Here is a 14359-nt window from a genome sequence, read left to right on the forward strand (position 1 = left end):
ACACTCCCCCCACACATACACACTCCCCCCCACACTCCCCATACACTCCCCTCACACGCTCCCCCCCAACACTCCCCACACACACTCCCCTCACACACACACTCCCCCCCACACGCACCCCACACACACACACACTCCCCTCACACGCTCCACACACACACACACGCTCCCCACACACACACACTCCCCTCACACGCTCCACACACACACACACACTCCCCTCACACCACTCCCCACACACACACACACTCCCCTCACACGCCCCACACACACTCCCCACACACCACTCCCCACACACACACTACCCCCACGCTCCCCACGCACATACACACGCGCTGTACTCTGGAAAGTACTCCAACTACGCAGTGTGGGTAGAGGCGGCCTACTTTAAGTCACACCAGTCTATTATCAGAATCGTGAAAATTATTTGAAGCCCAATATTTGTATATACACACACAGTATGTGAAAGGTGTAATTAGGGTGTTGTGGCAACGGTGTCACATATAGAAGTACGTAACATACGTACAGCATGTGCATGAGCGGCCGCGTGCTGTTAATAACCTATTGTTACATCGGCGTTACTTGTCCATGCGCACAAGCGACGTCCAACCCCACAGCTGAAGCGGCGTGCCGTGCTACGGATACCCCCTGGCAATGCGAGGGATTTGCCGTCAAGCGCGAGAGATGAATACTCCACGTTGCAGACGGCAGTCTTTTAAGATCGATATTTCCAATGGCCGAGCACTAACCCATTCAAAAAGTCATTGTCTAATTGCAAATAGATCTGTATAGTCCTGAGACTTTTGACCTTCCTTTGATCCTCAATAAAACACGTGGGGGTTTTTTTTTAACGACCCTTTAAATGAGCAGGGAGGTAAGATCCTGCGTGGCTTGCATCGACGTTGAAACAACAGAGGCGCGATTTGCCGTGCAACTTAAAACAACCGAACCACAGCTTTCATTCCGCACGTTGAAAACGTCACCCCGGGAGCGGGATACCCCGTCACGCCGTGGAGACGGAAGCGATGAAATCAATTCACGTGCGGGAGCTCGGTTGTCATCATCATTATTCCCCGCAAGATCGTGAGAGGTGGCGCCAACTTGGGGAGGGCCTCCCACCAGCAGTGGAATGACCATGTCCGATTGACGATGATGATGATGATGCGTACCTTTGTATTGGTTCTCACGCTCAGCCTCAAAACCCCTGCTAGGAATGCGTGGCCGATGACGTTCCTCCGTGTGCGTTGCTCAATGTGTGGTTGGCACAGCAGTGCCCCACAGCAAACTCGCCACGTACTACACAGAAGGACGCTCGGACTCCACGCAGGTCGTTCAGCAACCTTCCTGCTGTGCTGCCTCCCAGGGGCACCTACCTCCCGGACTATGCGACGTACCAATGACACCGTACGTTCAGGACGCAGGCGACAGTGGCTATACTGCGCTGATGAGTCTCACAAGGGTGAAAGCGGTGTTGTGTAAGTCGTCCAGCTGGTATGCAAAATCAAATGGTCACACATATGTACTTTTTCGAGTTGGTGGTCTAAAACAAGGCAGTGTGTTGTACACGCGGTGGGCTGTTACATACGCTCTCACAGGATGTTACACGGCACGATGGGAAATCCGAACCGATGGTCCCATTTGCACCTTTTTTCGTCTGCAAATACGTCTTCTGTGCTATTATTTATTTCCAGCTTCCACTCGTATTTTTCTATCTGGTGAGTATCTCTCCATTTATGGGAAGTGTTAACATTGGTTTAACGATGCGTCCGTACACACACATTCAAAAATAGATCCGGCTTTAGGAGCAGCACTGAATTCGTTTCCCTTCGTTACACTCCACGAATTCCCCTTCCTTCCCTCACCTTCCCATGCGCCGCCGCCTCCTCCTCCTCCTCCGCAAAACAACCCGCGGTCGTGAATTTTTATCGGCAGAAACATGTTTTTTTGTCCGCGGAGAAAACGATAAATAAATCGCGTGACCTCTGCGCGCACGCCCACGCGCAAGCGGCCGTCATTAGCCGTGCGCTGGTGTGGCTTGTCACGGGCGCGCAACATCACCCTGGGTAACTTGGCGATGGGTCCCCGGTGTGTGATGCCATCGTGCCGACATCAGCAAAATGACGCGGCCACATCCATCACCGCGGCTACCAAAGTTAGTCTGGCTACTGCGGGGCGTGACGGCGGCGGTGGTGCGGTGAACATCAAATCCCACACTTTAGCGACGCGTACGTCTGATCGAGCCCCGTACCAAATGGGTTCACGTGAGCCCCGCTGCCCCTAGAGGCCGTGACAATTCACCGAAGTAAACAAGGGAAGATGTGATCCGAGGATTTATTCGTGACTCCGAATCTTGACGGTTCATCAAATCGATACAGGCCGTGTGATCGGGGTTAGAAACGATACAATTACGGAATGGACACGTTAAGCTGCGACGCGACGTGCACGTGCTTTAAGGAACGATTGATGCTGTACGTTAAAAGAGTGAAACATATTTTCGAAATACTCCACAGTATATAAGAATAGGTGTTACCCTTTCTGGCCATAAACAGGAGGTGTTAAGATGTTAAAACACCAAGCAGACGCCTTTTGCAAGGAATCCTGTCTGCATTAACCACACGTACTTGTGGTGAACTTGCAAACAAAAACATGCTCTGATTATAATATAGTCGCCTTTTGCCCGTCCAAGGACGGGTGTACTGCAGTAAATCTGAAACTTGCAAGCGAAAAGCAGCCCGCGATGTGATATTCACTGCATACATTCGTGTGCAATTAGTAAGGGCACGGTGACACAGACCTATTTCATGTAAAGGTTATAATCCCTTCAATCTTGATTTGTTCACCATGACGTCCTTTTTACTTTGATGTCTCAACAACAGCGTTACGGAGATCACGTGATGACGTGAGGGTTCTGCCTTTGTAGTGAGGGTTGTGAGTTGACGTCGAGGAGGGGGGAGGAGGAGCCTCGCCCCCCATGTGGAGTGACGTCACCCGCTAATTATTATTAATTGGGGGGGGTCCATTTAGAGGATGTCACCGGGTCATGATTGTTAATGAGGGGAGCTGGTCAACGTGGGACACACAGACATTCTTGGCTCATTATAGTCGTGAATGGCATTGTCTGTGAAACTGATTGGTCCACACTATCAGCTCGGGGTGAGCAGCTACAATATGGGGCCTTAATGTAGCTGCTCAACCTATTCTTATATTTTTAAATTGGCAAGAAAGGTCCCATACTCCAAAGTATCCCTGGTATATTGTTAGCATCGCTTACAACAATTATTACAGCTCTTTGTCAATCCCTGGCTAGATGAAGGTCTTCCACACTCTATGTCGGTCGTGGGGGTTGTCTGAACATACTTCACCACGCTGGTGAGTGTGGCTTAGGTCAATAGGGGGGAGGGGGGGCAGAACCGGCTCAGAGATCATCACGCCACTGATGTTAGCCGCGGCCAGGAATCGAACTCAAACCGCCGGGTTCATTGCACAGTGTCGCTAACCACTGTACCGCCGCTCCCCCAGCTCGCATTCCAACGATTACTTAAATATTTCAACACTCACGTGTGAGATCTCGCTACGGAACCAGGTAAAATATCGCAACGTAATCCAGAGGCCGTACATTCACACGGACCGTGAAATGTTATTTTTTCATTTTACTTTTTGGTGTTTATGACAGAATGTTGGTGCTAATTTAACGTCGCCGCTCTCTTTTGTTTGGCAAATAACTGAAGACATCGGCACAATGGGGAATTACTCTTCCCAGCCCTGGCGTTAATGCAAGCGTAATTGGTTTACGTCAACACCCATAGCCACGAATCATATCAGCGACATACAAATGTGAAGAAAAAAATTCAGAAAATACATTCAAGAGATATGTGATGTGTTTAAATCAAAATGAGTGTGCTTCACGGTATATGAATTAGTGTATAACCAAGTTCAATATTGACTAAGTGTCTGTTTTTTTAACATTGCATGGCAAAGGTGCGAACTATTGATTGTATCATCAATGCCATCCATTTTCTATACACCGCTGTGTAAAGGTGAATGCATTACAAATGCGATCCATAATGATCTTTGCAATAAGGAATTCTAGAGCCAATTTAACCGCAACCTGCCGCACCATAGGGCCGTGTAAAACAACAACAGCCCACGGCACGGACGCGCGTCTCGCTGTGGCCCACTTGCGGACAGAGAAATGCGCACACTGTGGGTGTGTGAATAATAATAACAGGGTATGCTCCCGTTTACTTTGAATTAACAATGCACTTTTTGAAAACAAATTTGCAAGCATCAAAATGCTGCTGAAGTGTGTGTGTGTATTTGCGGTATGTGCGTACTTGATTGGTACACAATAAATACATAAATACACGTTTATTTTGCTCAAAGAGGAACTCATTCACTGGCTTTTCAATAATAAAAAAAACTGGATTAATTATAAATTATAAGTATTGTCTCCGTCCAACAGTGTGGACTTTCGCGTCGTGATTGGAACTGTCAGTAATTGGAACCTGTCACATTTAATTACTTAAAACATGGAAATGTTTCACGAATATCTATGATATTTGGAAGGCCGTATACATTATTTTATTCTAAATTCTATTGCGTAAATATAACTTTTATTCAAATAAGCAATACTCATGTGAATCAAAACAATCTATTGAAAACCTGATTTGTATAATTTTAGATTTCCAGCACAGTTGCTAGGATATCTTCATAATAATTAGTGTAATTATTTGTGGTTCCGCATTCTCAACACCTGCAACTGTACGGAAACATCGTTCGGCCTTTAGCGACACAACACACGGCTGCAATTTAAAACCATTTAAAACGTGTTCACAGTCATCCTCGCTGAAACACAGCCTCGCAAGCACCGCGCCAGTACAACGCTCTTCAACCCAGAGTGATATCTCTGTTTGAAGAGAGTCGTTATTCATCAAGGTCCGAAAGGTGCTTAAAAACTTGAGCGCAGGCAGGCAGGCTTCGCGGGTTATACGACGGAGATAAACTATTAAATGTGTGAAAGACAGGCGATAAAAGTAATGTGCATTCAATGCAAGTCTCAAGGTTAGTTATAAAGTATTCTGCCGAAGCCGTGAGCCGCTTTGCGCAGGATTCCGAAGGGAGTGCACGCCTACGTGTGTGGTGGCGTCGGTGGTGGGAGCAGGAATGGTGGTGGTAGCCATGCAAATGGTGGTAGCGGTGGTGGTGGTGGTGATGATGGCAGTGGTAGTGGCGGTGGAAGTGGCGGTGGTGGCAGTGGTGGTAACGGTAGTGGTGTTGGCGGTGGGTGGTGGCAGCGGTGGTGGCAGTGGCGGTGGTGGTGGCAGTGGTGGTGGCAGTGGCGGTGATAGCGGTGGTGGTGGTAGTGGTGGTGGCGGCGGTAGCGGTGGTGGTGGTGGTGGCGGCGGTAGCGGTGGTGGTGGTGGTGGTGGCGGTGATAGCGGTGGTGGTGGTGGTGGCGGTGGTGGCGGTGGTGGCAGCTTCACGCCTCGGGGTTCTCATGCCAGCGTCACCGCATGGAGCTGACACTCGCTGGGAGAGTCTGGGATCAAGCCCCGGATTGACGCCACGGCTATAAATACCCCGAGATCCGCTGTGCTGATCGCGGATGTCGCCGGGCTGCGACACACGGATGATCAGAAACACGGTCACCGATGGAAAAATGTAACGAGAGCTCTCAAAGTGCACAAAGAGGCGCGGGGAGACGAGCACTCGGAATGAAGCTCGGCGACGGGAAGAGGAGCACGCGGATCAGGGAACAAACACGAATCCGAGACACCGCGTCGGCTGTTGGGGAAGGCCAGTGGGCTTGGGCAGGGCACGGTGTCGACGTTTGGCAGAGAAAACACAAAAACAACAAAAGATGAAAAGGCGCGCAAAGAAGGTCGGGGAGGTGCGAGACTGGAGATGGGGGGGGGACAACGTCTCTCGCGCGCAGGAGAACAGCCTCGCGGACTGCTCCATCGGGAGACCGCGGGCATGCGGCCACGGCCAGGGGGAGGCCTTCATCCAGCAGTGGACTGATCAAAGACCGATGCGCGATAAGTTTGACGACGATCGGTAAACGAGAGGCACGGCGGGGCAGGGCGACGCGTGACCACGTCAAACCGAGCCCAACGGCTGTCCGGTGCAGGTCAGAGAGTGCCGTTTTAGCCGTCCCGTTGCATTAGGAACGGGGTAATGTGACGCGACGTCGAGAGAAGCCGTGCGGGGCGCGTCGCTCCGTGCCCGCTCCGTGCCCGCTCCGTGCCCGCTCCGTGCCCGCTCCGTGCCCGCCCCGTGCCCGCTCCGTGCCCGCTCCGTGCCTCGCGTGGCCGTGAGCGCGAGGGGTTTCCCGTCATCCGGCGGAGCGATCGCTGCCGGCAAACGCAACCCCCGTAATTGATCTCGATAACCATGACTAAATTGTGAACGTACGCTAGGTCCAGCGGAAATGAACAAAGGGGATGTAGGAGGTTTGTAAAAGCGTACTGTTTTAGTCAAGTTTAATTTTGTTAACGAAATCAACGTGCGCAAATATATAATATACAGCAGGCGTCAGGGTCGGGATCGAACCCACGACCTCCTGTATACCAGGTGAGGTAGTTAACATCTCTGCAAGCCAAATAATACAGTAGTGATAATTAACTCTACTGTATACACATAATGTATAAAACAAATGTTTTACTGAGTTCACCGGCTGAGCTGATAACGCCGGGGTGGAAATTGCACAGCGCTCACACCAAGACACAATCAGTGAGAATGCTCGACGAAACGCTGGAGTGCTTTAGTTGACTTGGCGAAGTGAAATCCACAGACTAAGTGTTGACTAAACTCTCACAGGCTGTCATCGACTCCACTGAGACTGTGGCTTTTTCTTTTGCTCGAGCGTTGCACTTCATTTGCCTAAAGTTCAGCTCTGAATGACAAATATCGATTTTACTGTCACGTGATGAACATTTCTTTCAAAGGCAGTGAGGGCCTGAAAGTGTTGCCCCCTCATTTTGTGGACCAGAGGTGACTTGACGGGCTATCAGACGTAGCTCTGTGATATCCGCTTACGTTGTTGTGACTTTTCGACCCCGTCCCTACTGGACATCTGTGAAAAAGAGCTTCATCGGATTCCTCCAGAATCAATACAGATTCTGATTCTGACGCAAGGTTTGGTCGCACTGCTCTGCGAGAGATTTTGAATGGAGACTCTGTCTCGTGACATGACACACCGATGGCATAGTCGGGATAAAACTCATTAAAACATCTATCAACAAACAGCGTTATACAATGCGGAGGATCGCGGTCAGTCTGACGGGAGGCACCGGGCATGGGACGGCACACGGACCGCACTCTGGCACGCCGCTCAGGACGTGCAGGGGGAGCTGGGTGTGTACTACGCGCTCGGAATTCCCTGCAGCGAGCGATTTGGAGACGCCCCGCGAAGCCCCCTCAGCTCTAACTCTTTGGTTCTATTCGGTAAAGTCACGTAGGTAAAAATTAAAACAACAAAAATCACGACGTTTCGGCCACAACGCAAGTGGCCTTCATCAGGTGAAAGGACCGTGCTGTCACGAAGACAGCGTGTTAACAGGACCCCCCCCCCCAGCCGTGTGAACGGACAGGTGGCGCCAATCACTGTGAATCAAATCAGTTTATCGGGCGGACGATGATTTACGCTTCCTGGGGCCGTGGCCCTGCGGTGAATTCCGCCAACCGCGACATTGGACGGCAGTCGGGGAGATTTTATGACTGCAACGCGAGCGCCAGGGAAATGTATTATTTATGTTGTTGTTCCTCGTGTGCTGTGACGTGCGTGCCTATGTTGAGCCACAGTGGCGAGATGCGTTATCTGCCTCGCCTGGTACGCACGAGGTCGTGGGTTCGATCCCGATCCCGACCCTGATGCCTGCTGTATATTTGGAGTCTGCGTGTCTCTCTCTCTTATCATCATCACCTTGGCTTGGAGATGTTAACTACCTCGCCTGGTGCGCAGGAGGTCGTGGGTTCGATCCCGATCCCGACCCTGACGCCTGCTGTATATTTGGAGTCTGCGTGTCTCTCTCTCTCTCATCATCATCATCACCTTGGCTTGGAGATGTTAACTATCTGTTCTTTTTCCATTAAAAAAGATAGTACCATGTAAGTGTTCACATTTTATTGAAGCAGCATGTATTATCCAAAATAAAGGTTTTTGGGTTGGAACTTTGTAAATATATAAATATGTCGTTAAACCCGCCACCACCCGACACAGCCAACTAGTAAGAGTTGTCACGTAAACAGAACATGTCAATTCGTCACGAGTACAGCACTAACCGGTGTGTTGGAGAGCCAAGCCACAACATTTACAATCAGAGTACGACGTTTAGCCAGTAATTAAAACTTGCTTCAACACACCGGTGTGCTGTGCTGGTGACGATTTGGCACGTTCTGTTTACGTGACAACCCTTACTAGTTGGCTGTGTCAGGCGGTGGCGGGTTTAACGACACATTTATATATTGACGCGATCTAACCCAAAAACCTCTATTATGGAGGATATTGGTCGCGAAAGCCCACGTGTTAAACCGACCATGTATTACACAATGAGCACACGAAGGAAAGTAACTTTCACGCGCATTGCACGGCAAGTCCGGGCGCCGCCGCGTGCGATGCATTATTCACGTCGGCAATGGTTTCCCCGGACTGCGTTCGAAGAGCCCCCCACCCAGAGTGCAGTGCCGCGTGACTCCCCGCACGCGACTCCACCGCGGACACTGCCTCCCCCCCCCCACTGCTCTACTAACACAGTGGCCCACTGCAGCAGGGGGCTCGCGCTGGGCCGGGCCGGGCCGTGGACGTCGACTCGCACGGCAAGAGGGCCGCTGAGATGCGCGCGCGTGCGCGAACGTTCAAGCGGCGTTGCCAGCAGCTTTCTTGCGAAGGGAAGATTTGGGTCGTTTTTTTTTTGCGACTGTTAATCCGAGGGTGTAGAACGTAGCCAGGCATGCGACCGCATTGCCCAGCAGTGGTACTTCAGCCGGTAAACTGTGTAACCGCCCTGGCTCTCTAGCATTGAGTGTCTCGGGGCCTTCAAATGAACACTGAGCTTGACATCAAGCTTCGTGCTAAAACAATGCCATCTCTCACAGCGCACGTGCCCCTGCAGCACACTTAATTTCCAGTCCGCCTTTCGGCCACAAGTCAACCACGGACGACCGCTACCGTAATTAATTTGTACAAAAAAAAACCCCACTTTTAATTTGTACTCCAATTTTTTTTACAAAGCCCCCCCCCCGCCCCGCGTAACAGTTTCGAGTTTGCCTTGACATTAAGCGACAATCTATTTGAATGAAGGCGCACAAGAGAGTCAATTATGAGGTCATCATCATCATTCTCACGATCGAGATGACGAGTAGCAGCCATCATGGATGCGCTGCTGAGACGCATTACGTATTCAGCGTCGTGTAAGTCCGGACAAGTGAGCGCTAAATTGCGCACGCCGACAGTCTGATCCAGCGCTGCATCTGCAAATCACCTAGCCGGTGCTACTTTGCTCGAACAACATGTTTACTCGCGTTCGTAGGTGTCGCTCCGTTCAAGCAGTGAGCAGGCTCGCTCGTGTTTAAAGAGACACCGACCGAGAGAGGTGGAATAGTTTCGCCACTGGGAAAAGCCTCAACTGGGTCCCGTGGATTTGAACTTGGGTGACAAAAAATGCAGAACGCGGAGATGAACCCTCATTCGATGGAATAATTGGCTCATTTAGTATCTGTTCAGGATGGTCCAATAAGCTTACTTGCTTTGCTGCCCTTTTAAATCATCAATACACGAAGGATCTTTTTGCATTCATAATTTCCTAAGATACTAATTTTGGCAACTTTTTTGTTTTTACATTCAGAGGTGTTGCTCAACTGGGGGGGGGGAGTAATGAGCAGGCATGGTCGTGTTGATATACTACTGTACCTACTGTACGTACAGAGGGAATAATCAATTCACTCACTCAGCAAAGCCCCCTAAACGAGTCTCGAGAATTATTTACGGAAGAGGGCCCTGCTTGGCAATTTCGTCCAGGAATCCGCAGCACACCGAGACAAACGCAACGACGCAGAGGAACCCTGCCCACGAACATTCGTGTGCAGGCAGAAAGACAGGCCGAAGCGTTCGACGTCCCCTGCAAAAGGAACAGCACCGTCACGATGTGTGATAGCGCTCACGTGATTATAGAGTGATCAGAAATGTATCGTAAGCTTCTGGGTGTCCGGCCACAGAGACGCAGGCCATGTGTCATACACGTGAGCCACAGCGTGCCGGAGACCACCGTACCAACATCAGAATGTCTTTATCCTGACGAAATCCGATGAGCTATGAAGCTCTTTTTTTTACAGATTTCCAGTATTCACAGGTGTCCATTATTTCAGCGAGACTGACAAACTCTCGCCATGCCAGGTCGCGGGCTGTTCTGCTCTAAATTACCACGCCCCAGGTGAGCTCCGCTGATAGCACAGCGGGTGCTAAGAGGTGATGAGACAGGAGAGGGACGTGGGATTATCATCCACAACGCCTGATTGCACCCCACTGTGTCACGGTGTCCTCTATAGCCTGCGTGTGGCATTACGGAACGGATGTGGTCAGACGGGTGAGGTGCACAGCCACTGCCAGGCGGACGCATGGCATCGCGTGGCATCATGTTGCATCACGTGACATCAGGGGCATCATGTTGCATCACGTGACATCATGGGGCATCGTGTGGCATCGCGCGCCACGCCAGGCCACATCTCTCGCCGGTTTGTTCTCCTTGCCGCACGCTGACCGAGTTGTTAACGCGTCCCGCCGCGGTGCTCGTATTCACGTCAAGTAAAATCTGTGACAAACGAGTCATGGTGAGAGGATCATCTCTGTTCGGCGCCCTCAGCCAGCGGTGGAAATTTCACGTTCCCGTGATGGAGGGTGTGTTGTCCAGTAGCATCCGTAATCATTGTCTCCACTGTGCTAATGCTGGCCACGCTTCAACAGCTCATCAAATTAGGCTGGGTCAACATCGCAGCAGCAGAAGAGATTTGAAGCCAGGTTGGAAAAAAATCCACCACTCTTGTTGTGCTTGACCAGGAATTGAACCCAGGCAGTTGGAATGGCAGCACAAGTACGTCGTATGAGACCTTTAAATGACGGTGTACAGAAGACATGTACACGCAGAAAAGGGAACGCGTGCATGTTGTAATGCCCCCATAATTCACGATGGACTGTACTCATAAGAGTACGCTATAACAAGCATTACGACTTTTAATTAACAGGAAATTAAGAATGCATTGAGAACAAAAGCTGCCCTGTGCTTGCTTTTTTTGTACAAAATATTCCATTCCAAACCAATTTCAAAAAGCTGCGCACACACATTAACATGTTAACATGTGCTGGCACAAACGCTCGGGCATTTTGAAAGTTTCCTTGCTTGAAAGGGAATTAATGGATTTGAATTATTGAAGCCGTTCAGGCTGTGCGCTTTTATAAAAACCATTTCGACCCGCACATTAGCGCGCGCTAAAAACGTAGCTCTCGCCACGCAAAGCCGCGCTAATTCGGCGCAGGTGAGTCGCGTTCACCACAGCGCCGGCGAACCGCGTTCACCACAGCGCGCCGGTGTACCGTGCTCCTTCAAACCACACCAAAGTGCACCACGAGACGCCCCAACGCGGGGCTGCTTGCAGCGCAGACACCTCAAAGCCCTGTCTCGTTGAATATTCAAGTCTCGGCTCCAGAGAGAGAGAGAGACAGAGAGATTCCTTACACACGCCTTGCAACCCCTCCCTCTCCCTCCTCCTCCTCCACGCTGCATCCGTCCGGGTTTTGCGAGCCAGCCGTGGCAGAATAATAAAGGCCCCGTTTGGAAATGTCAGACGGCGCCTCGCCACCGATATTGTTATCGCGGGTGAGCACGCTTAGCGAGACGCTTTTCTCGCCGCCGCATCTGCGCGGCGTCGACCCGCGCCAATTTTTAATCCGGGCCATTAAATCGTTTAATCTCTAAAGCCGCCACGGCCGCCACGAGGGGCCGGGGAGCGAGCGTCACGGCACGGGCCCGGCCGTGGCCCCGCGTGCTGGGCGGGCGTAGCGGCACGAGCGGGAACGTGAATTCAAAAAGCAACTGCGCCTACTCAAAGCCAGCGCGAGCCCTCCGCCGCACGGCATTCCCCTTCATCGATCATCGCGACCGATGAGATGTTCACGGTGACGCATCCTCTAAGTGGCTTCCCGAGGAAGCGTCTCAACGGATATCAAAGCCTCAGGCGAGATGACCATGAGGGCACGGTGACCTGCACCAGATCTCTGCAGAGTGCCCTCGCCCATCGCACGGTTACGACGTGAACGCGCAGACGCCTACTGGGACACAACTCGGTGCGCGTCACGTTCTGCGGGCGATCCATCGATGAAGTGGACAGAGTCTCTGCGTTCACGTAAATACAAAATAATGTTATTCCACTGCAGTAATTATTCCATTGGCAGTAGGGCCCTCTGTCACGCCGGCACCGGATGATGGGCTCCCCCACGCCACGTTGGTTTGTGAGGGTTGTTTGACCATACTTCACCACGATGGTCAGAGGAGCTTGGCAGAGGAAGATGGAGTGTGGACAGAACTGGATCGGATATGGATCGTCGCTGCCGTTAACCACAGATGGGAATCGAACTCAGGTGGTCGGGTTGATAGCGCAGTGCGCTAAAGCACTGCGGCACTAACTTTTAATGGAACATGGGGCTTTTCGATTTGTATATATACAATGATTTATTCCACTCCCTTAATTGCAACAGGCCTAACACGGCATACTCCCACTCTGCAAAAGCGACATCATCTAAAGGGTCTATTTTAACGGATCCTTTTAAACGTGTACTTTGTAACGTGTACTTTGTAACGTGTACTTTTTAACGTGTACTTTTAACCGTCTAATGGATTTAAAAGGCACCCACCATGTTTCACTGCCGCTGACCATGCACCCGGAGTAATCGGCTGTCCACCACCAACAAGCAACGCGAGTGATGCATGGATGCCGCATAGAGAAGCGGAATGCGTCTCAAAGAGAACCCTTTCAAGTTGATACAAGCAAAGATACATTAGGTAATTGAACATAAATCTGCGCCCATTTCAGCGGTTCCATTTCATTTGACGGCGATTCGTTACATGCAGTGGTGCCTCTGTAGTGTGCAAATTCTCTTTCAATGCCATCACCCCAAAGGGGAACACATAACAGTCTGCATGGCCGTCATCAATCACATCCATTTATTATTTTTACAATTATATTCCACAGATCCTATCGAGGGCACGTCACGGAGAAAAACAACATTGCCGTTCGGAAAACTCACACAAGCGAGGAGTGGATCACCTTGTTTGGAGATAGCAGCCTTGAAAAGACGATGATGTCATAACTGCTTCTGAAGTCTGCTCAAAAATGGGCGTGATAGTCGACACCAGGGACACGCATTTTAAAACTGTCCCGCAAAGAGTTGCCCACCGCATGTCCACAGAATATCTGAATTCTCAGAGATGTAACGAACCGAAATATTGCGCGCTAACCATTTGAAACGAGTCGGTTGTCACGTTAATTCGCTCGTATTCGCCGCACAATTAAATTGGAACGACGAAAGACGGTGCTGTCTTGAGCGGTACCAAATCTCTGCTCTGGCTCAGCCAAGGCATCAGCCAACTGGAGTGATGCCGGCCGTATAAGCACTCACCCTACCGATACAAAGTTGACAGGGAATGCATTCCAAGCGACATGAGCCAACGAGAGTGGCATTAGCGGTTCACATGGTTGACAAACACCCACCAATATACCCATGGTCATACTCATTATACTAATTATAATCAATATTAGTTATATACAGCGCTTTGGCAATAAACTGCTGCTTGAAGACCTACCCACACCATGCCGGTCATGGGGAGTTTTTGACCATACTTCACCACGATGGTCAGTGCGGGTTGGTGAAGGAGGGGCCCGGGACCAGTTCAGTATCGCTCGCCAGTGATGTTAGCCCTGGCCGGAAGTCATCGCAGGTTGCTGGGTACGGAGTGCGCAGGGTGCTGTCACCGCCGTCGGAGTCCCAGTGATTTCCAGTTTAAGTGAGCACTGAGGCAGCGCTTCTTACTTCCTGCTTACAAACCCTAAACCCGTGGTGGAATCTCCTCATTCCTTTGATCCGGGGTGAGTCTATCCACAGGACAACCACTGTGGACTTCCCCACGAAGTGGGACTAATTTTATCGACCCCAGAGGGATGATTAGCTGAGTCAACCCTCGACCTTTGTAACCGTCTGATTGCGATCCGCTGGCTCAGCCTCTGAGCCGCCACCGCCTCACTCCTCGTATCAGCAACGACAATTCCCAGCCATGCTCTTCGTGCGTGCGTTCGTTCATTCAAACACAAG

At 50.8% G+C, this 14359-nt stretch overlaps 1 protein-coding gene across 17 annotated transcripts in view; it reads right to left on the reverse strand.

Moving 5' to 3' along the window:
* LOC116947431 (calcium-dependent secretion activator 1) overlaps positions 1-14359 on the reverse strand; it is a 428622-nt gene that overhangs the window by 274714 nt on the left and 139549 nt on the right. The gene's annotated exons all lie outside the window — the stretch shown is intronic.

This window comes from Petromyzon marinus, chromosome 30 (genome assembly GCF_048934315.1).
Source record: "Petromyzon marinus isolate PM22_M1 ecotype Great Lakes invasive population chromosome 30, UKy_Petmar_22M1.pri1.0, whole genome shotgun sequence".
NCBI classification, from domain to species: Eukaryota; Metazoa; Chordata; class Hyperoartia; order Petromyzontiformes; family Petromyzontidae; genus Petromyzon; species Petromyzon marinus.